General features: G+C 46.6%; 67 non-coding genes and 1 pseudogene across 67 annotated transcripts in view; all 68 read left to right on the forward strand.

Annotated features, from left to right (window-relative positions):
- The first annotated feature begins 75 nt into the window (after nucleotides 1-75).
- On the forward strand, nucleotides 76-194 carry LOC125798219 (5S ribosomal RNA). The gene has a single exon (XR_007437049.1). It is a non-coding gene; the product is annotated as a 5S ribosomal RNA (ribosomal RNA).
- Nucleotides 195-304: 110 nt separating this feature from the next.
- LOC125798275 (5S ribosomal RNA) lies at nucleotides 305-423 on the forward strand. The gene has a single exon (XR_007437105.1). It is a non-coding gene; the product is annotated as a 5S ribosomal RNA (ribosomal RNA).
- Nucleotides 424-533: 110 nt separating this feature from the next.
- On the forward strand, nucleotides 534-652 carry LOC125798218 (5S ribosomal RNA). Its single transcript, XR_007437048.1, has one exon. It is a non-coding gene; the product is annotated as a 5S ribosomal RNA (ribosomal RNA).
- Nucleotides 653-762: 110 nt separating this feature from the next.
- Nucleotides 763-881, forward strand: LOC125798130 (5S ribosomal RNA). The gene has a single exon (XR_007436951.1). It is a non-coding gene; the product is annotated as a 5S ribosomal RNA (ribosomal RNA).
- Nucleotides 882-991: 110 nt separating this feature from the next.
- Nucleotides 992-1,110, forward strand: LOC125798249 (5S ribosomal RNA). The gene has a single exon (XR_007437079.1). It is a non-coding gene; the product is annotated as a 5S ribosomal RNA (ribosomal RNA).
- A 110-nt stretch (nucleotides 1,111-1,220) lies between these two features.
- On the forward strand, nucleotides 1,221-1,339 carry LOC125798082 (5S ribosomal RNA). The gene has a single exon (XR_007436900.1). It is a non-coding gene; the product is annotated as a 5S ribosomal RNA (ribosomal RNA).
- A 110-nt stretch (nucleotides 1,340-1,449) lies between these two features.
- LOC125798131 (5S ribosomal RNA) lies at nucleotides 1,450-1,568 on the forward strand. Its single transcript, XR_007436952.1, has one exon. It is a non-coding gene; the product is annotated as a 5S ribosomal RNA (ribosomal RNA).
- Nucleotides 1,569-1,678: 110 nt separating this feature from the next.
- Nucleotides 1,679-1,797, forward strand: LOC125798178 (5S ribosomal RNA). Its single transcript, XR_007437008.1, has one exon. It is a non-coding gene; the product is annotated as a 5S ribosomal RNA (ribosomal RNA).
- Nucleotides 1,798-1,907: 110 nt separating this feature from the next.
- LOC125798244 (5S ribosomal RNA) lies at nucleotides 1,908-2,026 on the forward strand. The gene has a single exon (XR_007437074.1). It is a non-coding gene; the product is annotated as a 5S ribosomal RNA (ribosomal RNA).
- Nucleotides 2,027-2,136: 110 nt separating this feature from the next.
- Nucleotides 2,137-2,255, forward strand: LOC125798113 (5S ribosomal RNA). The gene has a single exon (XR_007436931.1). It is a non-coding gene; the product is annotated as a 5S ribosomal RNA (ribosomal RNA).
- Nucleotides 2,256-2,365: 110 nt separating this feature from the next.
- Nucleotides 2,366-2,484, forward strand: LOC125798104 (5S ribosomal RNA). The gene has a single exon (XR_007436922.1). It is a non-coding gene; the product is annotated as a 5S ribosomal RNA (ribosomal RNA).
- A 110-nt stretch (nucleotides 2,485-2,594) lies between these two features.
- On the forward strand, nucleotides 2,595-2,713 carry LOC125798229 (5S ribosomal RNA). Its single transcript, XR_007437059.1, has one exon. It is a non-coding gene; the product is annotated as a 5S ribosomal RNA (ribosomal RNA).
- Nucleotides 2,714-2,823: 110 nt separating this feature from the next.
- LOC125798240 (5S ribosomal RNA) lies at nucleotides 2,824-2,942 on the forward strand. Its single transcript, XR_007437070.1, has one exon. It is a non-coding gene; the product is annotated as a 5S ribosomal RNA (ribosomal RNA).
- Nucleotides 2,943-3,052: 110 nt separating this feature from the next.
- On the forward strand, nucleotides 3,053-3,171 carry LOC125798251 (5S ribosomal RNA). Its single transcript, XR_007437081.1, has one exon. It is a non-coding gene; the product is annotated as a 5S ribosomal RNA (ribosomal RNA).
- A 110-nt stretch (nucleotides 3,172-3,281) lies between these two features.
- On the forward strand, nucleotides 3,282-3,400 carry LOC125798262 (5S ribosomal RNA). The gene has a single exon (XR_007437092.1). It is a non-coding gene; the product is annotated as a 5S ribosomal RNA (ribosomal RNA).
- Nucleotides 3,401-3,510: 110 nt separating this feature from the next.
- Nucleotides 3,511-3,629, forward strand: LOC125798273 (5S ribosomal RNA). Its single transcript, XR_007437103.1, has one exon. It is a non-coding gene; the product is annotated as a 5S ribosomal RNA (ribosomal RNA).
- A 110-nt stretch (nucleotides 3,630-3,739) lies between these two features.
- Nucleotides 3,740-3,858, forward strand: LOC125798284 (5S ribosomal RNA). The gene has a single exon (XR_007437106.1). It is a non-coding gene; the product is annotated as a 5S ribosomal RNA (ribosomal RNA).
- Nucleotides 3,859-3,968: 110 nt separating this feature from the next.
- LOC125798220 (5S ribosomal RNA) lies at nucleotides 3,969-4,087 on the forward strand. Its single transcript, XR_007437050.1, has one exon. It is a non-coding gene; the product is annotated as a 5S ribosomal RNA (ribosomal RNA).
- A 110-nt stretch (nucleotides 4,088-4,197) lies between these two features.
- Nucleotides 4,198-4,316, forward strand: LOC125798288 (5S ribosomal RNA). The gene has a single exon (XR_007437109.1). It is a non-coding gene; the product is annotated as a 5S ribosomal RNA (ribosomal RNA).
- Nucleotides 4,317-4,426: 110 nt separating this feature from the next.
- On the forward strand, nucleotides 4,427-4,545 carry LOC125798289 (5S ribosomal RNA). Its single transcript, XR_007437110.1, has one exon. It is a non-coding gene; the product is annotated as a 5S ribosomal RNA (ribosomal RNA).
- A 110-nt stretch (nucleotides 4,546-4,655) lies between these two features.
- On the forward strand, nucleotides 4,656-4,774 carry LOC125798290 (5S ribosomal RNA). The gene has a single exon (XR_007437111.1). It is a non-coding gene; the product is annotated as a 5S ribosomal RNA (ribosomal RNA).
- Nucleotides 4,775-4,884: 110 nt separating this feature from the next.
- Nucleotides 4,885-5,003, forward strand: LOC125798291 (5S ribosomal RNA). The gene has a single exon (XR_007437112.1). It is a non-coding gene; the product is annotated as a 5S ribosomal RNA (ribosomal RNA).
- A 110-nt stretch (nucleotides 5,004-5,113) lies between these two features.
- LOC125798139 (5S ribosomal RNA) lies at nucleotides 5,114-5,232 on the forward strand. The gene has a single exon (XR_007436962.1). It is a non-coding gene; the product is annotated as a 5S ribosomal RNA (ribosomal RNA).
- Nucleotides 5,233-5,342: 110 nt separating this feature from the next.
- On the forward strand, nucleotides 5,343-5,461 carry LOC125798292 (5S ribosomal RNA). Its single transcript, XR_007437113.1, has one exon. It is a non-coding gene; the product is annotated as a 5S ribosomal RNA (ribosomal RNA).
- Nucleotides 5,462-5,571: 110 nt separating this feature from the next.
- On the forward strand, nucleotides 5,572-5,690 carry LOC125797845 (5S ribosomal RNA). Its single transcript, XR_007436664.1, has one exon. It is a non-coding gene; the product is annotated as a 5S ribosomal RNA (ribosomal RNA).
- A 110-nt stretch (nucleotides 5,691-5,800) lies between these two features.
- On the forward strand, nucleotides 5,801-5,919 carry LOC125798202 (5S ribosomal RNA). Its single transcript, XR_007437032.1, has one exon. It is a non-coding gene; the product is annotated as a 5S ribosomal RNA (ribosomal RNA).
- Nucleotides 5,920-6,029: 110 nt separating this feature from the next.
- LOC125798282 (5S ribosomal RNA) lies at nucleotides 6,030-6,138 on the forward strand (annotated as a pseudogene).
- A 110-nt stretch (nucleotides 6,139-6,248) lies between these two features.
- On the forward strand, nucleotides 6,249-6,367 carry LOC125797846 (5S ribosomal RNA). Its single transcript, XR_007436665.1, has one exon. It is a non-coding gene; the product is annotated as a 5S ribosomal RNA (ribosomal RNA).
- Nucleotides 6,368-6,477: 110 nt separating this feature from the next.
- On the forward strand, nucleotides 6,478-6,596 carry LOC125797847 (5S ribosomal RNA). Its single transcript, XR_007436666.1, has one exon. It is a non-coding gene; the product is annotated as a 5S ribosomal RNA (ribosomal RNA).
- A 110-nt stretch (nucleotides 6,597-6,706) lies between these two features.
- LOC125797848 (5S ribosomal RNA) lies at nucleotides 6,707-6,825 on the forward strand. Its single transcript, XR_007436667.1, has one exon. It is a non-coding gene; the product is annotated as a 5S ribosomal RNA (ribosomal RNA).
- Nucleotides 6,826-6,935: 110 nt separating this feature from the next.
- Nucleotides 6,936-7,054, forward strand: LOC125797849 (5S ribosomal RNA). Its single transcript, XR_007436668.1, has one exon. It is a non-coding gene; the product is annotated as a 5S ribosomal RNA (ribosomal RNA).
- Nucleotides 7,055-7,164: 110 nt separating this feature from the next.
- LOC125798268 (5S ribosomal RNA) lies at nucleotides 7,165-7,283 on the forward strand. Its single transcript, XR_007437098.1, has one exon. It is a non-coding gene; the product is annotated as a 5S ribosomal RNA (ribosomal RNA).
- Nucleotides 7,284-7,393: 110 nt separating this feature from the next.
- On the forward strand, nucleotides 7,394-7,512 carry LOC125797851 (5S ribosomal RNA). The gene has a single exon (XR_007436670.1). It is a non-coding gene; the product is annotated as a 5S ribosomal RNA (ribosomal RNA).
- Nucleotides 7,513-7,622: 110 nt separating this feature from the next.
- LOC125797852 (5S ribosomal RNA) lies at nucleotides 7,623-7,741 on the forward strand. The gene has a single exon (XR_007436671.1). It is a non-coding gene; the product is annotated as a 5S ribosomal RNA (ribosomal RNA).
- Nucleotides 7,742-7,851: 110 nt separating this feature from the next.
- Nucleotides 7,852-7,970, forward strand: LOC125798168 (5S ribosomal RNA). Its single transcript, XR_007436997.1, has one exon. It is a non-coding gene; the product is annotated as a 5S ribosomal RNA (ribosomal RNA).
- Nucleotides 7,971-8,080: 110 nt separating this feature from the next.
- Nucleotides 8,081-8,199, forward strand: LOC125797853 (5S ribosomal RNA). Its single transcript, XR_007436672.1, has one exon. It is a non-coding gene; the product is annotated as a 5S ribosomal RNA (ribosomal RNA).
- Nucleotides 8,200-8,309: 110 nt separating this feature from the next.
- Nucleotides 8,310-8,428, forward strand: LOC125797854 (5S ribosomal RNA). The gene has a single exon (XR_007436673.1). It is a non-coding gene; the product is annotated as a 5S ribosomal RNA (ribosomal RNA).
- Nucleotides 8,429-8,538: 110 nt separating this feature from the next.
- LOC125797855 (5S ribosomal RNA) lies at nucleotides 8,539-8,657 on the forward strand. The gene has a single exon (XR_007436674.1). It is a non-coding gene; the product is annotated as a 5S ribosomal RNA (ribosomal RNA).
- A 110-nt stretch (nucleotides 8,658-8,767) lies between these two features.
- Nucleotides 8,768-8,886, forward strand: LOC125797856 (5S ribosomal RNA). Its single transcript, XR_007436675.1, has one exon. It is a non-coding gene; the product is annotated as a 5S ribosomal RNA (ribosomal RNA).
- Nucleotides 8,887-8,996: 110 nt separating this feature from the next.
- Nucleotides 8,997-9,115, forward strand: LOC125797857 (5S ribosomal RNA). Its single transcript, XR_007436676.1, has one exon. It is a non-coding gene; the product is annotated as a 5S ribosomal RNA (ribosomal RNA).
- A 110-nt stretch (nucleotides 9,116-9,225) lies between these two features.
- On the forward strand, nucleotides 9,226-9,344 carry LOC125798114 (5S ribosomal RNA). The gene has a single exon (XR_007436932.1). It is a non-coding gene; the product is annotated as a 5S ribosomal RNA (ribosomal RNA).
- A 110-nt stretch (nucleotides 9,345-9,454) lies between these two features.
- LOC125798210 (5S ribosomal RNA) lies at nucleotides 9,455-9,573 on the forward strand. Its single transcript, XR_007437040.1, has one exon. It is a non-coding gene; the product is annotated as a 5S ribosomal RNA (ribosomal RNA).
- A 110-nt stretch (nucleotides 9,574-9,683) lies between these two features.
- LOC125797858 (5S ribosomal RNA) lies at nucleotides 9,684-9,802 on the forward strand. The gene has a single exon (XR_007436677.1). It is a non-coding gene; the product is annotated as a 5S ribosomal RNA (ribosomal RNA).
- A 110-nt stretch (nucleotides 9,803-9,912) lies between these two features.
- LOC125797859 (5S ribosomal RNA) lies at nucleotides 9,913-10,031 on the forward strand. Its single transcript, XR_007436678.1, has one exon. It is a non-coding gene; the product is annotated as a 5S ribosomal RNA (ribosomal RNA).
- Nucleotides 10,032-10,141: 110 nt separating this feature from the next.
- Nucleotides 10,142-10,260, forward strand: LOC125797860 (5S ribosomal RNA). Its single transcript, XR_007436679.1, has one exon. It is a non-coding gene; the product is annotated as a 5S ribosomal RNA (ribosomal RNA).
- Nucleotides 10,261-10,370: 110 nt separating this feature from the next.
- Nucleotides 10,371-10,489, forward strand: LOC125797862 (5S ribosomal RNA). Its single transcript, XR_007436681.1, has one exon. It is a non-coding gene; the product is annotated as a 5S ribosomal RNA (ribosomal RNA).
- A 110-nt stretch (nucleotides 10,490-10,599) lies between these two features.
- On the forward strand, nucleotides 10,600-10,718 carry LOC125797863 (5S ribosomal RNA). The gene has a single exon (XR_007436682.1). It is a non-coding gene; the product is annotated as a 5S ribosomal RNA (ribosomal RNA).
- A 110-nt stretch (nucleotides 10,719-10,828) lies between these two features.
- Nucleotides 10,829-10,947, forward strand: LOC125797864 (5S ribosomal RNA). The gene has a single exon (XR_007436683.1). It is a non-coding gene; the product is annotated as a 5S ribosomal RNA (ribosomal RNA).
- Nucleotides 10,948-11,057: 110 nt separating this feature from the next.
- Nucleotides 11,058-11,176, forward strand: LOC125798269 (5S ribosomal RNA). Its single transcript, XR_007437099.1, has one exon. It is a non-coding gene; the product is annotated as a 5S ribosomal RNA (ribosomal RNA).
- A 110-nt stretch (nucleotides 11,177-11,286) lies between these two features.
- LOC125797865 (5S ribosomal RNA) lies at nucleotides 11,287-11,405 on the forward strand. The gene has a single exon (XR_007436684.1). It is a non-coding gene; the product is annotated as a 5S ribosomal RNA (ribosomal RNA).
- Nucleotides 11,406-11,515: 110 nt separating this feature from the next.
- LOC125797866 (5S ribosomal RNA) lies at nucleotides 11,516-11,634 on the forward strand. Its single transcript, XR_007436685.1, has one exon. It is a non-coding gene; the product is annotated as a 5S ribosomal RNA (ribosomal RNA).
- Nucleotides 11,635-11,744: 110 nt separating this feature from the next.
- LOC125797867 (5S ribosomal RNA) lies at nucleotides 11,745-11,863 on the forward strand. Its single transcript, XR_007436686.1, has one exon. It is a non-coding gene; the product is annotated as a 5S ribosomal RNA (ribosomal RNA).
- Nucleotides 11,864-11,973: 110 nt separating this feature from the next.
- Nucleotides 11,974-12,092, forward strand: LOC125797868 (5S ribosomal RNA). The gene has a single exon (XR_007436687.1). It is a non-coding gene; the product is annotated as a 5S ribosomal RNA (ribosomal RNA).
- Nucleotides 12,093-12,202: 110 nt separating this feature from the next.
- Nucleotides 12,203-12,321, forward strand: LOC125798115 (5S ribosomal RNA). The gene has a single exon (XR_007436933.1). It is a non-coding gene; the product is annotated as a 5S ribosomal RNA (ribosomal RNA).
- A 110-nt stretch (nucleotides 12,322-12,431) lies between these two features.
- LOC125797869 (5S ribosomal RNA) lies at nucleotides 12,432-12,550 on the forward strand. Its single transcript, XR_007436688.1, has one exon. It is a non-coding gene; the product is annotated as a 5S ribosomal RNA (ribosomal RNA).
- Nucleotides 12,551-12,660: 110 nt separating this feature from the next.
- Nucleotides 12,661-12,779, forward strand: LOC125797870 (5S ribosomal RNA). The gene has a single exon (XR_007436689.1). It is a non-coding gene; the product is annotated as a 5S ribosomal RNA (ribosomal RNA).
- A 110-nt stretch (nucleotides 12,780-12,889) lies between these two features.
- Nucleotides 12,890-13,008, forward strand: LOC125797850 (5S ribosomal RNA). The gene has a single exon (XR_007436669.1). It is a non-coding gene; the product is annotated as a 5S ribosomal RNA (ribosomal RNA).
- A 110-nt stretch (nucleotides 13,009-13,118) lies between these two features.
- Nucleotides 13,119-13,237, forward strand: LOC125797871 (5S ribosomal RNA). The gene has a single exon (XR_007436690.1). It is a non-coding gene; the product is annotated as a 5S ribosomal RNA (ribosomal RNA).
- Nucleotides 13,238-13,347: 110 nt separating this feature from the next.
- Nucleotides 13,348-13,466, forward strand: LOC125797873 (5S ribosomal RNA). Its single transcript, XR_007436692.1, has one exon. It is a non-coding gene; the product is annotated as a 5S ribosomal RNA (ribosomal RNA).
- Nucleotides 13,467-13,576: 110 nt separating this feature from the next.
- Nucleotides 13,577-13,695, forward strand: LOC125797874 (5S ribosomal RNA). Its single transcript, XR_007436693.1, has one exon. It is a non-coding gene; the product is annotated as a 5S ribosomal RNA (ribosomal RNA).
- A 110-nt stretch (nucleotides 13,696-13,805) lies between these two features.
- Nucleotides 13,806-13,924, forward strand: LOC125798116 (5S ribosomal RNA). The gene has a single exon (XR_007436934.1). It is a non-coding gene; the product is annotated as a 5S ribosomal RNA (ribosomal RNA).
- Nucleotides 13,925-14,034: 110 nt separating this feature from the next.
- LOC125797875 (5S ribosomal RNA) lies at nucleotides 14,035-14,153 on the forward strand. The gene has a single exon (XR_007436694.1). It is a non-coding gene; the product is annotated as a 5S ribosomal RNA (ribosomal RNA).
- A 110-nt stretch (nucleotides 14,154-14,263) lies between these two features.
- On the forward strand, nucleotides 14,264-14,382 carry LOC125797876 (5S ribosomal RNA). The gene has a single exon (XR_007436695.1). It is a non-coding gene; the product is annotated as a 5S ribosomal RNA (ribosomal RNA).
- Nucleotides 14,383-14,492: 110 nt separating this feature from the next.
- LOC125798119 (5S ribosomal RNA) lies at nucleotides 14,493-14,611 on the forward strand. The gene has a single exon (XR_007436938.1). It is a non-coding gene; the product is annotated as a 5S ribosomal RNA (ribosomal RNA).
- A 110-nt stretch (nucleotides 14,612-14,721) lies between these two features.
- LOC125798166 (5S ribosomal RNA) lies at nucleotides 14,722-14,840 on the forward strand. The gene has a single exon (XR_007436994.1). It is a non-coding gene; the product is annotated as a 5S ribosomal RNA (ribosomal RNA).
- A 110-nt stretch (nucleotides 14,841-14,950) lies between these two features.
- On the forward strand, nucleotides 14,951-15,069 carry LOC125797877 (5S ribosomal RNA). Its single transcript, XR_007436696.1, has one exon. It is a non-coding gene; the product is annotated as a 5S ribosomal RNA (ribosomal RNA).
- A 110-nt stretch (nucleotides 15,070-15,179) lies between these two features.
- LOC125798137 (5S ribosomal RNA) lies at nucleotides 15,180-15,298 on the forward strand. Its single transcript, XR_007436960.1, has one exon. It is a non-coding gene; the product is annotated as a 5S ribosomal RNA (ribosomal RNA).
- Nucleotides 15,299-15,408: 110 nt separating this feature from the next.
- LOC125797878 (5S ribosomal RNA) overlaps nucleotides 15,409-15,502 on the forward strand; it is a 119-nt gene continuing 25 nt past the window's right edge. The window contains exon 1 of the ribosomal RNA XR_007436697.1: nucleotides 15,409-15,502. This exon is cut by the window's right edge and continues 25 nt beyond it. This is a non-coding gene — a ribosomal RNA (5S ribosomal RNA).

The raw sequence follows: 15,502 nt of genomic DNA on the forward strand, positions 1-15,502 counted from the left end.
TACATTACTAGTTTGTTATCTGAAACCCAACATAGATGAAGTTGCATAAGTAGTCTTGATGAGAGCTCTGCAATGGCTTACGGTCACACTACCCTGAGAACGCCCGATCTCGTCTGATGTCGGAAGCTAAGCAGGGTTTGGCCTGGTTAGTACTTGGATGGGAGACCACCTGGGAATACCAGGTGCTGTAAGCTTTTCCCCTCTTGCTTCCATTACCATGGTCTTGTTATACATTACTAGTTTGTTATCTGAAACCCAACATAGATGAAGTTGCATAAGTAGTCTTGATGAGAGCTCTGCAATGGCTTACGGTCACACTACCCTGAGAACGCCCTATCTCGTCTGATCTCGGAAGCTAAGCAGTGTTTGGCCTGGTTAGTACTTGGATGGGAGACCACCTGGGAATACCAGGTGCTGTAAGCTTTTCCCCTCTTGCTTCCATTACCATGGTCTTGTTATACATTACTAGTTTGTTAACTGAAACCCAACATAGATGAAGTTGCATAAGTAGTCTTGATGAGAGCTCTGCAATGGCTTACGGTCACACTACCCTGAGAACGCCCGATCTCGTCTGATCTCGGAAGCTAAGCAGGGTTTGGCCTGGTTAGTACTTGGATGGGAGACCACCTGGGAATACCAGGTGCTGTAAGCTTTTCCCCTCTTGCTTCCATTACCATGGTCTTGTTATACATTACTAGTTTGTTATCTGAAACCCAACATAGATGAAGTTGCATAAGTAGTCTTGATGAGAGCTCTGCAATGGCTTACGGTCACACTACCCTGAGAACGCCCGATCTCGTCTGATCTCGGAAGCTAAGCAGGGTTTGGCTTGGTTAGTACTTGGATGGGAGACCACCTGGGAATACCAGGTGCTGTAAGCTTTTCCCCTCTTGCTTCCATTACCATGGTCTTGTTATAAATTACTAGTTTGTTTTCTGAAACCCAACATAGATGAAGTTGCATAAGTAGTCTTGATGAGAGCTCTGCAATGGCTTACGGTCACACTACCCTGTGAACGCCCGATCTCGGCTGATCTCGGAAGCTAAGCAGGGTTTGGCCTGGTTAGTACTTGGATGGGAGACCACCTGGGAATACCGGGTGCTGTAAGCTTTTCCCCTCTTGCTTCCATTACCATGGTCTTGTTATACATTACTAGTTTGTTATCTGAAACCCAACATAGATGAAGTTGCATAAGTAGTCTTGATGAGAGCTCTGCAATGGCTTACGGTCACACTACCCTGAGAACGCCCGATCTCGTCTGATCTCGGAAGCTAAGCAGGGTTTGGCCTGGTTAGTACTTGGATGGGCGACCACCTGGGAATACCAGGTGCTGTAAGCTTTTCCCCTCTTGCTTCCATTACCATGGTCTTGTTATACATTACTAGTTTGTTATCTGAAACCCAACATAGATGAAGTTGCATAAGTAGTCTTGATGAGAGCTCTGCAATGGCTTACGGTCACACTACCCTGAGAACGCCCGATCTCGTCTGATCTCGGAAGCTAAGCAGGGTTTGGCTTGGTTAGTACTTGGATGGGAGACCACCTGGGAATACCAGGTGCTGTAAGCTTTTCCCCTCTTGCTTCCATTACCATGGTCTTGTTATACATTACTAGTTTGTTATCTGAAACCTAACATAGATGAAGTTGCATAAGTAGTCTTGATGAGAGCTCTGCAATGGCTTACGGTCACACTACCCTGAGAACGCCCGATCTCGTCTGATCTCGGAAGCTAAGCAGGGTTTGGCCTGCTTAGTACTTGGATGGGAGACCACCTGGGAATACCAGGTGCTGTAAGCTTTTCCCCTCTTGCTTCCATTACCATGGTCTTGTTATACATTACTAGTTTGTTATCTGAAACCCAACATAGATGAAGTTGCATAAGTAGTCTTGATGAGAGCTCTGCAATGGCTTACGGTCACACTACCCTGAGAACGCCCGATCTCGTCTGATCTCGGAAGCTAAGCGGGGTTTGGCCTGGTTAGTACTCGGATGGGAGACCACCTGGAAATACCAGGTGCTGTAAGCTTTTCCCCTCTTGCTTCCATTACCATGGTCTTGTTATACATTACTAGTTTGTTATCTGAAACCCAACATAGATGAAGTTGCATAAGTAGTCTTGATGAGAGCTCTGCAATGGCTTACGGTCACACTACTCTGAGAACGCCCGATCTCGTCTGATCTCGGAAGCTAAGCAGGGTTTGGCCTGGTTAGTACTTGGATGGGAGACCACCTGGGAATACCAGGTGCTGTAAGCTTTTCCCCTCTTGCTTCCATTACCATGGTCTTGTTATACATTACTAGTTTGTTATCTGAAACCCAACATAGATGAAGTTGCATAAGTAGTCTTGATGAGAGCTCTGCAATGGCTTACGGTTACACTACCCTGAGAACGCCCGATCTCGTCTGATCTCGGAAGCTAAGCAGGGTTTGGCCTGGTTAGTACTTGGATGGGAGACCACCTGGGAATACCAGGTGCTGTAAGCTTTTCCCCTCTTGCTTCCATTACCATGGTCTTGTTATACATTACTAGTTTGTTATCTGAAACCCAACATATATGAAGTTGCATATTTAGTCTTGATGAGAGCTCTGCAATGGCTTACGGTCACACTACCCTGAGAACGCCCGATCTCGTCTGATCTCGGAAGCTAAGCAGGGTTTGGCCTGGTTAGTACTTGGATGGGAGACCACCTGGGAATACCAGGTGCTGTAAGCTTTTCCCCTCTTGCTTCCATTACCATGGTCTTGTTATACATTACTAGTTTGTTATCTGAAACCCAACATAGATGAAGTTGCATAAGTAGTCTTGATGAGAGCTCTGCAATGGCTTACGGTCACACTACCCTGAGAACGCCCGATCTCGTCTGATCTCGGAAGCTAAGCAGGGTTTGGCCTGGTTAGTACTTGGATGGGAGACCACCTGGGAATACCAGGTGCTGTAAGCTTTTCCCCTCTTGCTTCCATTACCATGGTCTTGTTATACATTACTAGTTTGTTATCTGAAACCCAACATAGATGAAGTTGCATAAGTAGTCTTGATGAGAGCTCTGCAATGGCTTACGGTCACACTACCCTGAGAACGCCCGATCTCGTCTGATCTCGGAAGCTAAGCAGGGTTTGGCCTGGTTAGTACTTGGATGGGAGACCACCTGGGAATACCAGGTGCTGTAAGCTTTTCCCCTCTTGCTTCCATTACCATGGTCTTGTTATACATTACTAGTTTGTTATCTGAAACCCAACATAGATGAAGTTGCATAAGTAGTCTTGATGAGAGCTCTGCAATGGCTTACGGTCACACTACCCTGAGAACGCCCGATCTCGTCTGATCTCGGAAGCTAAGCAGGGTTTGGCCTGGTTAGTACTTGGATGGGAGACCACCTGGGAATACCAGGTGCTGTAAGCTTTTCCCCTCTTGCTTCCATTACCATGGTCTTGTTATACATTACTAGTTTGTTATCTGAAACCCAACATAGATGAAGTTGCATAAGTAGTCTTGATGAGAGCTCTGCAATGGCTTACGGTCACACTACCCTGAGAACGCCCGATCTCGTCTGATCTCGGAAGCTAAGCAGGGTTTGGCCTGGTTAGTACTTGGATGGGAGACCACCTGGGAATACCAGGTGCTGTAAGCTTTTCCCCTCTTGCTTCCATTACCATGGTCTTGTTATACATTACTAGTTTGTTATCTGAAACCCAACATAGATGAAGTTGCATAAGTAGTCTTGATGAGAGCTCTGCAATGGCTTACGGTCACACTACCCTGAGAACGCCCGATCTCGTCTGATCTCGGAAGCTAAGCAGGGTTTGGCCTGGTTAGTACTTGGATGGGAGACCACCTGGGAATACCAGGTGCTGTAAGCTTTTCCCCTCTTGCTTCCATTACCATGGTCTTGTTATACATTACTAGTTTGTTATCTGAAACCCAACATAGATGAAGTTGCATAAGTAGTCTTGATGAGAGCTCTGCAATGGCTTACGGTCACACTACCCTGAGAACGCCCGATCTCGTCTGATCTCGGAAGCTAAGCAGGGTTTGGCCTGGTTAGTACTTGGATGGGAGACCACCTGGGAATACCAGGTGCTTTAAGCTTTTCCCCTCTTGCTTCCATTACCATGGTCTTGTTATACATTACTAGTTTGTTATCTGAAACCCAACATAGATGAAGTTGCATAAGTAGTCTTGATGAGAGCTCTGCAATGGCTTACGGTCACACTACCCTGAGAACGCCCGATCTCGTCTGATCTCGGAAGCTAAGCAGGGTTTGGCCTGGTTAGTACTTGGATGGGAGACCACCTGGGAATACCAGGTGCTGTAAGCTTTTCCCCTCTTGCTTCCATTACCATGGTCTTGTTATACATTACTAGTTTGTTATCTGAAACCCAACATAGATGAAGTTGCATAAGTAGTCTTGATGAGAGCTCTGCAATGGCTTACGGTCACACTACCCTGAGAACGCCCGATCTCGTCTGATCTCGGAAGCTAAGCAGGGTTTGGCCTGGTTAGTACTTGGATGGGAGACCACCTGGGAATACCAGGTGCTGTAAGCTTTTCCCCTCTTGCTTCCATTACCATGGTCTTGTTATACATTACTAGTTTGTTATCTGAAACCCAACATAGATGAAGTTGCATAAGTAGTCTTGATGAGAGCTCTGCAATGGCTTACGGTCACACTACCCTGAGAACGCCCGATCTCGTCTGATCTCGGAAGCTAAGCAGGGTTTGGCCTGGTTAGTACTTGGATGGGAGACCACCTGGGAATACCAGGTGCTGTAAGCTTTTCCCCTCTTGCTTCCATTACCATGGTCTTGTTATACATTACTAGTTTGTTATCTGAAACCCAACATAGATGAAGTTGCATAAGTAGTCTTGATGAGAGCTCTGCAATGGCTTACGGTCACACTACCCTGAGAACGCCCGATCTCGTCTGATCTCGGAAGCTAAGCAGGGTTTGGCCTGGTTAGTACTTGGATGGGAGACCACCTGGGAATACCAGGTGCTGTAAGCTTTTCCCCTCTTGCTTCCATTACCATGGTCTTGTTATACATTACTAGTTTGTTATCTGAAACCCAACATAGATGAAGTTGCATAAGTAGTCTTGATGAGAGCTCTGCAATGGCTTACGGTCACACTACCCTGAGAACGCCCGATCTCGTCTGATCTCGGAAGCTAAGCAGGGTTTGGCCTGGTTAGTACTTGGATGGGAGGCCACCTGGGAATACCAGGTGCTGTAAGCTTTTCCCCTCTTGCTTCCATTACCATGGTCTTGTTATACATTACGAGTTTGTTATCTGAAACCCAACATAGATGAAGTTGCATAAGTAGTCTTGATGAGAGCTCTGCAATGGCTTACGGTCACACTACCCTGAGAACGCCCGATCTCGTCTGATCTCGGAAGCTAAGCAGGGTTTGGCCTGGTTAGTACTTGGATGGGAGACCACCTGGGAATACCAGGTGCTGTAAGCTTTTCCCCTCTTGCTTCCATTACCATGGTCTTGTTATACATTACTAGTTTGTTATCTGAAACCCAACATAGATGAAGTTGCATAAGTAGTCTTGATGAGAGCTCTGCAATGGCTTACGGTCACACTACCCTGAGAACGCCCGATCTCGTCTGATCTCGGAAGCTAAGCAGGGTTTGGCCTGGTTAGTACTTGGATGGGAGACCACCTGGGAATACCAGGTGCTGTAAGCTTTTCCCCTCTTGCTTCCATTACCATGGTCTTGTTATACATTACTAGTTTGTTATCTGAAACCCAACATAGATGAAGTTGCATAAGTAGTCTTGATGAGAGCTCTGCAATGGCTTACGGTCACACTACCCTGAGAACGCCCGATCTCGTCTGATCTCGGAAGCTAAGCAGGGTTTGGCCTGGTTAGTGCTTGGATGGGAGACCACCTGGGAATACCAGGTGCTGTAAGCTTTTCCCCTCTTGCTTCCATTACCATGGTCTTGTTATACATTACTAGTTTGTTATCTGAAACCCAACATAGATGAAGTTGCATAAGTAGTGTTGATGAGAGCTCTGCAATGGCTTACGGTCACACTACCCTGAGAACGTCTGATCTCGGAAGCTAAGCAGGGTTTGGCCTGGTTAGTACTTGGATGGGAGACCACCTGGGAATACCAGGTGCTGTAAGCTTTTCCCCTCTTGCTTCCATTACCATGGTCTTGTTATACATTACTAGTTTGTTATCTGAAACCCAACATAGATGAAGTTGCATAAGTAGTCTTGATGAGAGCTCTGCAATGGCTTACGGTCACACTACCCTGAGAACGCCCGATCTCGTCTGATCTCGGAAGCTAAGCAGGGTTTGGCCTGGTTAGTACTTGGATGGGAGACCACCTGGGAATACCAGGTGCTGTAAGCTTTTCCCCTCTTGCTTCCATTACCATGGTCTTGTTATACATTACTAGTTTGTTATCTGAAACCCAACATAGATGAAGTTGCATAAGTAGTCTTGATGAGAGCTTTGCAATGGCTTACGGTCACACTACCCTGAGAACGCCCGATCTCGTCTGATCTCGGAAGCTAAGCAGGGTTTGGCCTGGTTAGTACTTGGATGGGAGACCACCTGGGAATACCAGGTGCTGTAAGCTTTTCCCCTCTTGCTTCCATTACCATGGTCTTGTTATACATTACTAGTTTGTTATCTGAAACCCAACATAGATGAAGTTGCATAAGTAGTCTTGATGAGAGCTCTGCAATGGCTTACGGTCACACTACCCTGAGAACGCCCGATCTCGTCTGATCTCGGAAGCTAAGCAGGGTTTGGCCTGGTTAGTACTTGGATGGGAGACCACCTGGGAATACCAGGTGCTGTAAGCTTTTCCCCTCTTGCTTCCATTACCATGGTCTTGTTATACATTACTAGTTTGTTATCTGAAACCCAACATAGATGAAGTTGCATAAGTAGTCTTGATGAGAGCTCTGCAATGGCTTACGGTCACACTACCCTGAGAACGCCCGATCTCGTCTGATCTCGGAAGCTAAGCAGGGTTTGGCCTGGTTAGTACTTGGATGGGAGACCACCTGGGAATACCAGGTGCTGTAAGCTTTTCCCCTCTTGCTTCCATTACCATGGTCTTGTTATACATTACTAGTTTGTTATCTGAAACCCAACATAGATGAAGTTGCATAAGTAGTCTTGATGAGAGCTCTGCAATGGCTTACGGTCACACTACCCTGAGAACGCCCGATCTCGTCTGATCTCGGAAGCTCAGAAGGGTTTGGCCTGGTTAGTACTTGGATGGGAGACCACCTGGGAATACCAGGTGCTGTAAGCTTTTCCCCTCTTGCTTCCATTACCATGGTCTTGTTATACATTACTAGTTTGTTATCTGAAACCCAACATAGATGAAGTTGCATAAGTAGTCTTGATGAGAGCTCTGCAATGGCTTACGGTCACACTACCCTGAGAACGCCCGATCTCGTCTGATCTCGGAAGCTAAGCAGGGTTTGGCCTGGTTAGTACTTGGATGGGAGACCACCTGGGAATACCAGGTGCTGTAAGCTTTTCCCCTCTTGCTTCCATTACCATGGTCTTGTTATACATTACTAGTTTGTTATCTGAAACCCAACATAGATGAAGTTGCATAAGTAGTCTTGATGAGAGCTCTGCAATGGCTTACGGTCACACTACCCTGAGAACGCCCGATCTCGTCTGATCTCGGAAGCTAAGCAGGGTTTGGCCTGGTTAGTACTTGGATGGGAGACCACCTGGGAATACCAGGTGCTGTAAGCTTTTCCCCTCTTGCTTCCATTACCATGGTCTTGTTATACATTACTAGTTTGTTATCTGAAACCCAACATAGATGAAGTTGCATAAGTAGTCTTGATGAGAGCTCTGCAATGGCTTACGGTCACACTACCCTGAGAACGCCCGATCTCGTCTGATTTCGGAAGCTAAGCAGGGTTTGGCCTGGTTAGTACTTGGATGGGAGACCACCTGGGAATACCAGGTGCTGTAAGCTTTTCCCCTCTTGCTTCCATTACCATGGTCTTGTTATACATTACTAGTTTGTTATCTGAAACCCAACATAGATGAAGTTGCATAAGTAGTCTTGATCAGAGCTCTGCAATGGCTTACGGTCACACTACCCTGAGAACGCCCGATCTCGTCTGATCTCGGAAGCTAAGCAGGGTTTGGCCTGGTTAGTACTTGGATGGGAGACCACCTGGGAATACCAGGTGCTGTAAGCTTTTCCCCTCTTGCTTCCATTACCATGGTCTTGTTATACATTACTAGTTTGTTATCTGAAACCCAACATAGATGAAGTTGCATAAGTAGTCTTGATGAGAGCTCTGCAATGGCTTACGGTCACACTACCCTGAGAACGCCCGATCTCGTCTGATCTCGGAAGCTAAGCAGGGTTTGGCCTGGTTAGTACTTGGATGGGAGACCACCTGGGAATACCAGGTGCTGTAAGCTTTTCCCCTCTTGCTTCCATTACCATGGTCTTGTTATACATTACTAGTTTGTTATCTGAAACCCAACATAGATGAAGTTGCATAAGTAGTCTTGATGAGAGCTCTGCAATGGCTTACGGTCACACTACCCTGAGAACGCCCGATCTCGTCTGATCTCGGAAGCTAAGCAGGGTTTGGCCTGGTTAGTACTTGGATGGGAGACCACCTGGGAATACCAGGTGCTGTAAGCTTTTCCCCTCTTGCTTCCATTACCATGGTCTTGTTATACATTACTAGTTTGTTATCTGAAACCCAACATAGATGAAGTTGCATAAGTAGTCTTGATGAGAGCTCTGCAATGGCTTACGGTCACACTACCCTGAGAACGCCCGATCTCGTCTGATCTCGGAAGCTAAGCAGGGTTTGGCCTGGTTAGTACTTGGATGGGAGACCACCTGGGAATACCAGGTGCTGTAAGCTTTTCCCCTCTTGCTTCCATTACCATGGTCTTGTTATACATTACTAGTTTGTTATCTGAAACCCAACATAGATGAAGTTGCATAAGTAGTCTTGATGAGAGCTCTGCAATGGCTTACGGTCACACTACCCTGAGAACGCCCGATCTCGTCTGATCTCGGAAGCTAAGCAGGGTTTGGCCTGGTTAGTACTTGGATGGGAGACCACCTGGGAATACCAGGTGCTGTAAGCTTTTCCCCTCTTGCTTCCATTACCATGGTCTTGTTATACATTACTAGTTTGTTATCTGAAACCCAACATAGATGAAGTTGCATAAGTAGTCTTGATGAGAGCTCTGCAATGGCTTACGGTCACACTACTCTGAGAACGCCCGATCTCGTCTGATCTCGGAAGCTAAGCAGGGTTTGGCCTGGTTAGTACTTGGATGGGAGACCACCTGGGAATACCAGGTGCTGTAAGCTTTTCCCCTCTTGCTTCCATTACCATGGTCTTGTTATACATTACTAGTTTGTTATCTGAAACCCAACATAGATGAAGTTGCATAAGTAGTCTTGATGAGAGCTCTGCAATGGCTTACGGTCACACTACCCTGAGAACGCCCGATCTCGTCTGATCTCGGAAGCTTAGCAGGGTTTGGCCTGGTTAGTACTTGGATGGGAGACCACCTGGGAATACCAGGTGCTGTAAGCTTTTCCCCTCTTGCTTCCATTACCATGGTCTTGTTATACATTACTAGTTTGTTATCTGAAACCCAACATAGATGAAGTTGCATAAGTAGTCTTGATGAGAGCTTTGCAATGGCTTACGGTCACACTACCCTGAGAACGCCCGATCTCGTCTGATCTCGGAAGCTAAGCAGGGTTTGGCCTGGTTAGTACTTGGATGGGAGACCACCTGGGAATACCAGGTGCTGTAAGCTTTTCCCCTCTTGCTTCCATTACCATGGTCTTGTTATACATTACTAGTTTGTTATCTGAAACCCAACATAGATGAAGTTGCATAAGTAGTCTTGATGAGAGCTCTGCAATGGCTTACGGTCACACTACCCTGAGAACGCCCGATCTCGTCTGATCTCGGAAGCTAAGCAGGGTTTGGCCTGGTTAGTACTTGGATGGGAGACCACCTGGGAATACCAGGTGCTGTAAGCTTTTCCCCTCTTGCTTCCATTACCATGGTCTTGTTATACATTACTAGTTTGTTATCTGAAACCCAACATAGATGAAGTTGCATAAGTAGTCTTGATGAGAGCTTTGCAATGGCTTACGGTCACACTACCCTGAGAACGCCCGATCTCGTCTGATCTCGGAAGCTAAGCAGGGTTTGGCCTGGTTAGTACTTGGATGGGAGACCACCTGGGAATACCAGGTGCTGTAAGCTTTTCCCCTCTTGCTTCCATTACCATGGTCTTGTTATACATTACTAGTTTGTTATCTGAAACCCAACATAGATGAAGTTGCATAAGTAGTCTTGATGAGAGCTCTGCAATGGCTTACGGTCACACTACCCTGAGAACGCCCGATCTCGTCTGATCTCGGAAGCTAAGCAGGGTTTGGCCTGGTTAGTACTTGGATGGGAGACCACCTGGGAATACCAGGTGCTGTAAGCTTTTCCCCTCTTGCTTCCATTACCATGGTCTTGTTATACATTACTAGTTTGTTATCTGAAACCCAACATAGATGAAGTTGCATAAGTAGTCTTGATGAGAGCTCTGCAATGGCTTACGGTCACACTACCCTGAGAACGCCCGATCTCGTCTGATCTCGGAAGCTAAGCAGGGTTTGGCCTGGTTAGTACTTGGATGGGAGACCACCTGGGAATACCAGGTGCTGTAAGCTTTTCCCCTCTTGCTTCCATTACCATGGTCTTGTTATACATTACTAGTTTGTTATCTGAAACCCAACATAGATGAAGTTGCATAAGTAGTCTTGATGAGAGCTTTGCAATGGCTTACGGTCACACTACCCTGAGAACGCCCGATCTCGTCTGATCTCGGAAGCTAAGCAGGGTTTGGCCTGGTTAGTACTTGGATGGGAGACCACCTGGGAATACCAGGTGCTGTAAGCTTTTCCCCTCTTGCTTCCATTACCATGGTCTTGTTATACATTACTAGTTTGTTATCTGAAACCCAACATAGATGAAGTTGCATAAGTAGTCTTGATGAGAGCTCTGCAATGGCTTACGGTCACACTACCCTGAGAACGCCCGATCTCGTCTGATCTCGGAAGCTCAGAAGGGTTTGGCCTGGTTAGTACTTGGATGGGAGACCACCTGGGAATACCAGGTGCTGTAAGCTTTTCCCCTCTTGCTTCCATTACCATGGTCTTGTTATACATTACTAGTTTGTTATCTGAAACCCAACATAGATGAAGTTGCATAAGTAGTCTTGATGAGAGCTCTGCAATGGCTTACGGTCACACTACCCTGAGAACGCCCGATCTCGTCTGATCTCGGAAGCTAAGCAGGGTTTGGCCTGGTTAGTACTTGGATGGGAGACCACCTGGGAATACCAGGTGCTGTAAGCTTTTCCCCTCTTGCTTCCATTACCATGGTCTTGTTATACATTACTAGTTTGTTATCTGAAACCCAACATAGATGAAGTTGCATAAGTAGTCTTGATGAGAGCTCTGCAATGGCTTACGGTCACACTACCCTGAGAACGCCCGATCTCGTCTGATCTCGGAAGCTAAGCAGGGTTTGGCCTGGTTAGTACTTGGATGGGAGACCACCTGGGAATACCAGGTGCTGTAAGCTTTTCCCCTCTTGCTTCCATTACCATGGTCTTGTTATACATTACTAGTTTGTTATCTGAAACCCAACATAGATGAAGTTGCATAAGTAGTCTTGATGAGAGCTCTGCAATGGCTTACGGTCACACTACCCTGAGAACGCCCGATCTCGTCTGATCTCGGAAGCTAAGCAGGGTTTGGCCTGGTTAGTACTTGGATGGGAGACCACCTGGGAATACCAGGTGCTGTAAGCTTTTCCCCTCTTGCTTCCATTACCATGGTCTTGTTATACATTACTAGTTTGTTATCTGAAACCCAACATAGATGAAGTTGCATAAGTAGTCTTGATGAGAGCTCTGCAATGGCTTACGGTCACACTACCCTGAGAACGCCCGATCTCGTCTGATCTCGGAAGCTAAGCAGGGTTTGGCCTGGTTAGTACTTGGATGGGAGACCACCTGGGAATACCAGGTGCTGTAAGCTTTTCCCCTCTTGCTTCCATTACCATGGTCTTGTTATACATTACTAGTTTGTTATCTGAAACCCAACATAGATGAAGTTGCATAAGTAGTCTTGATGAGAGCTCTGCAATGGCTTACGGTCACACTACTCTGAGAACGCCCGATCTCGTCTGATCTCGGAAGCTAAGCAGGGTTTGGCCTGGTTAGTACTTGGATGGGAGACCACCTGGGAATACCAGGTGCTGTAAGCTTTTCCCCTCTTGCTTCCATTACCATGGTCTTGTTATACATTACTAGTTTGTTATCTGAAACCCAACATAGATGAAGTTGCATAAGTAGTCTTGATGAGAGCTCTGCAATGGCTTACGGTCACACTACCCTGAGAACGCCCGATCTCGTCTGATCTCGGAAGCTAAGCAGGGTTTGGCCTGGTTAGTACTTGGATGGGAGACCACCTGGGAATACCAGGTGCTGTAAGCTTTTCCCCTCTTGCTTCCATTACCATGGTCTTGTTATACATTACTAGTTTGTTATCTGAAACCCAACATAGATGAAGTTGCATAAGTAGTCTTGATGAGAGCTTTGCAATGGCTTACGGTCACACTACCCTGAGAACGCCCGATCTCGTCTGATCTCGGAAGCTAAGCAGGGTTTGGCCTGGTTAGTACTTGGATGGGAGACCACCTGGGAATACCAGGTGCTGTAAGCTTTTCCCCTCTTGCTTCCATTACCATGGTCTTGTTATACATTACTAGTTTGTTATCTGAAACCCAACATAGATGAAGTTGCATAAGTAGTCTTGATGAGAGCTCTGCAATGGCTTACGGTCACACTACCCTGACAACGCCCGATCTCGTCTGATCTCGGAAGCTAAGCAGGGTTTGGCCTGGTTAGTACTTGGATGGGAGACCACCTGGGAATACCAGGTGCTGTAAGCTTTTCCCCTCTTGCTTCCATTACCATGGTCTTGTTATACATTACTAGTTTGTTATCTGAAACCCAACATAGATGAAGTTGCATAAGTAGTCTTGATGAGAGCTCTGCAATGGCTTACGGTCACACTACCCTGAGAACGCCCGATCTCGTCTGATCTCGGAAGCTAAGCAGGGTTTGGCCTGGTTAGTACTTGGATGGGAGACCACCTGGGAATACCAGGTGCTGTAAGCTTTTCCCCTCTTGCTTCCATTACCATGGTCTTGTTATACATTACTAGTTTGTTATCTGAAACCCAACATAGATGAAGTTGCATAAGTAGTCTTGATGAGAGCTCTGCAATGGCTTACGGTCACACTACCCTGAGAACGCCCGATCTCGTCTGATCTCGGAAGCTAAGCAGGGTTTGGCCTGGTTAGTACTTGGATGGGAGACCACCTGGGAATACCAGGTGCTGTAAGCTTTTCCCCTCTTGCTTCCATTACCATGGTCTTGTTATACATTACTAGTTTGTTGTCTGAAACCCAACATAGATGAAGTTGCATAAGTAGTCTTGATGAGAGCTCTGCAATGGCTTACGGTCACACTACCCTGAGAACGCCCGATCTCGTCTGATCTCGGAAGCTAAGCAGGGTTTGGCCTGGTTAGTACTTGGATGGGAGACCACCTGGGAATACCAGGTGCTGTAAGCTTTTCCCCTCTTGCTTCCATTACCATGGTCTTGTTATACATTACTAGTTTGTTATCTGAAACCCAACATAGATGAAGTTGCATAAGTAGTCTTGATGAGAGCTCTGCAATGGCTTACGGTCACACTACTCTGAGAACGCCCGATCTCGTCTGATCTCGGAAGCTAAGCAGGGTTTGGCCTGGTTAGTACTTGGATGGGAGACCACCTGGGAATACCAGGTGCTGTAAGCTTTTCCCCTCTTGCTTCCATTACCATGGTCTTGTTATACATTACTAGTTTGTTATCTGAAACCCAACATAGATGAAGTTGCATAAGTAGTCTTGATGAGAGCTCTGCAATGGCTTACGGTCACACTACCCTGAGAACGCCCGATCTCGTCTGATCTCGGAAGCTAAGCAGGGTTTGGCCTGGTTAGTACTTGGATGGGAGACCACCTGGGAATACCAGGTGCTGTAAGCTTTTCCCCTCTTGCTTCCATTACCATGGTCTTGTTATACATTACTAGTTTGTTATCTGAAACCCAACATAGATGAAGTTGCATAAGTAGTCTTGATGAGAGCTTTGCAATGGCTTACGGTCACACTACCCTGAGAACGCCCGATCTCGTCTGATCTCGGAAGCTAAGCAGGGTTTGGCCTGGTTAGTACTTGGATGGGAGACCACCTGGGAATACCAGGTGCTGTAAGCTTTTCCCCTCTTGCTTCCATTACCATGGTCTTGTTATACATTACTAGTTTGTTATCTGAAACCCAACATAGATGAAGTTGCATAAGTAGTCTTGATGAGAGCTCTGCAATGGCTTACGGTCACACTACCCTGAGAATGCCCGATCTCGTCTGATCTCGGAAGCTAAGCAGGGTTTGGCCTGGTTAGTACTTGGATGGGAGACCACCTGGGAATACCAGGTGCTGTAAGCTTTTCCCCTCTTGCTTCCATTACCATGGTCTTGTTATACATTACTAGTTTGTTATCTGAAACCCAACATAGATGAAGTTGCATAAGTAGTCTTGATGAGAGCTCTGCAATGGCTTACGGACACACTACCCTGAGAACGCCCGATCTCGTCTGATCTCGGAAGCTAAGCAGGGTTTGGCCTGGTTAGTACTTGGATGGGAGACCACCTGGGAATACCAGGTGCTGTAAGCTTTTCCCCTCTTGCTTCCATTACCATGGTCTTGTTATACATTACTAATTTGTTATCTGAAACCCAACATAGATGAAGTTGCATAAGTAGTCTTGATGAGAGCTCTGCAATGGCTTACGGTCACACTACCCTGAGAACGCCCGATCTCGTCTGATCTCGGAAGCTAAGCAGGGTTTGGCCTGGTTAGTACTTGGATGGGAGACCACCTGGGAATACCAGGTGCTGTAAGCTTTTCCCCTCTTGCTTCCATTACCATGGTCTTGTTATACATTACTTGTTTGTTATCTGAAACCCAACATAGATGAAGTTGCATAAGTAGTCTTGATGAGAGCTCTGCAATGGCTTACGGTCACACTACCCTGAGAACGCCTGATCTCGTCTGATCTCGGAAGCTAAGCAGGGTTTGGCCTGGTTAGTACTTGGATGGGAGACCACCTGGGAATACCAGGTGCTGTAAGCTTTTCCCCTCTTGCTTCCATTACCATGGTCTTGTTATACATTACTAGTTTGTTATCTGAAACCCAACATAGATGAAGTTGCATAAGTAGTCTTGATGAGAGCTCTGCAATGGCTTACGGTCACACTACCCTGAGAACGCCCGATCTCGTCTGATCTCGGAAGCTAAGCAGGGTTTGGCCTGGTTAGTACTTGGATGGGAGACCAC

Source organism: Astyanax mexicanus, unplaced genomic scaffold (genome assembly GCF_023375975.1).
Source record: "Astyanax mexicanus isolate ESR-SI-001 unplaced genomic scaffold, AstMex3_surface scaffold_56, whole genome shotgun sequence".
Classification (NCBI taxonomy): domain Eukaryota; kingdom Metazoa; phylum Chordata; class Actinopteri; order Characiformes; family Acestrorhamphidae; genus Astyanax; species Astyanax mexicanus.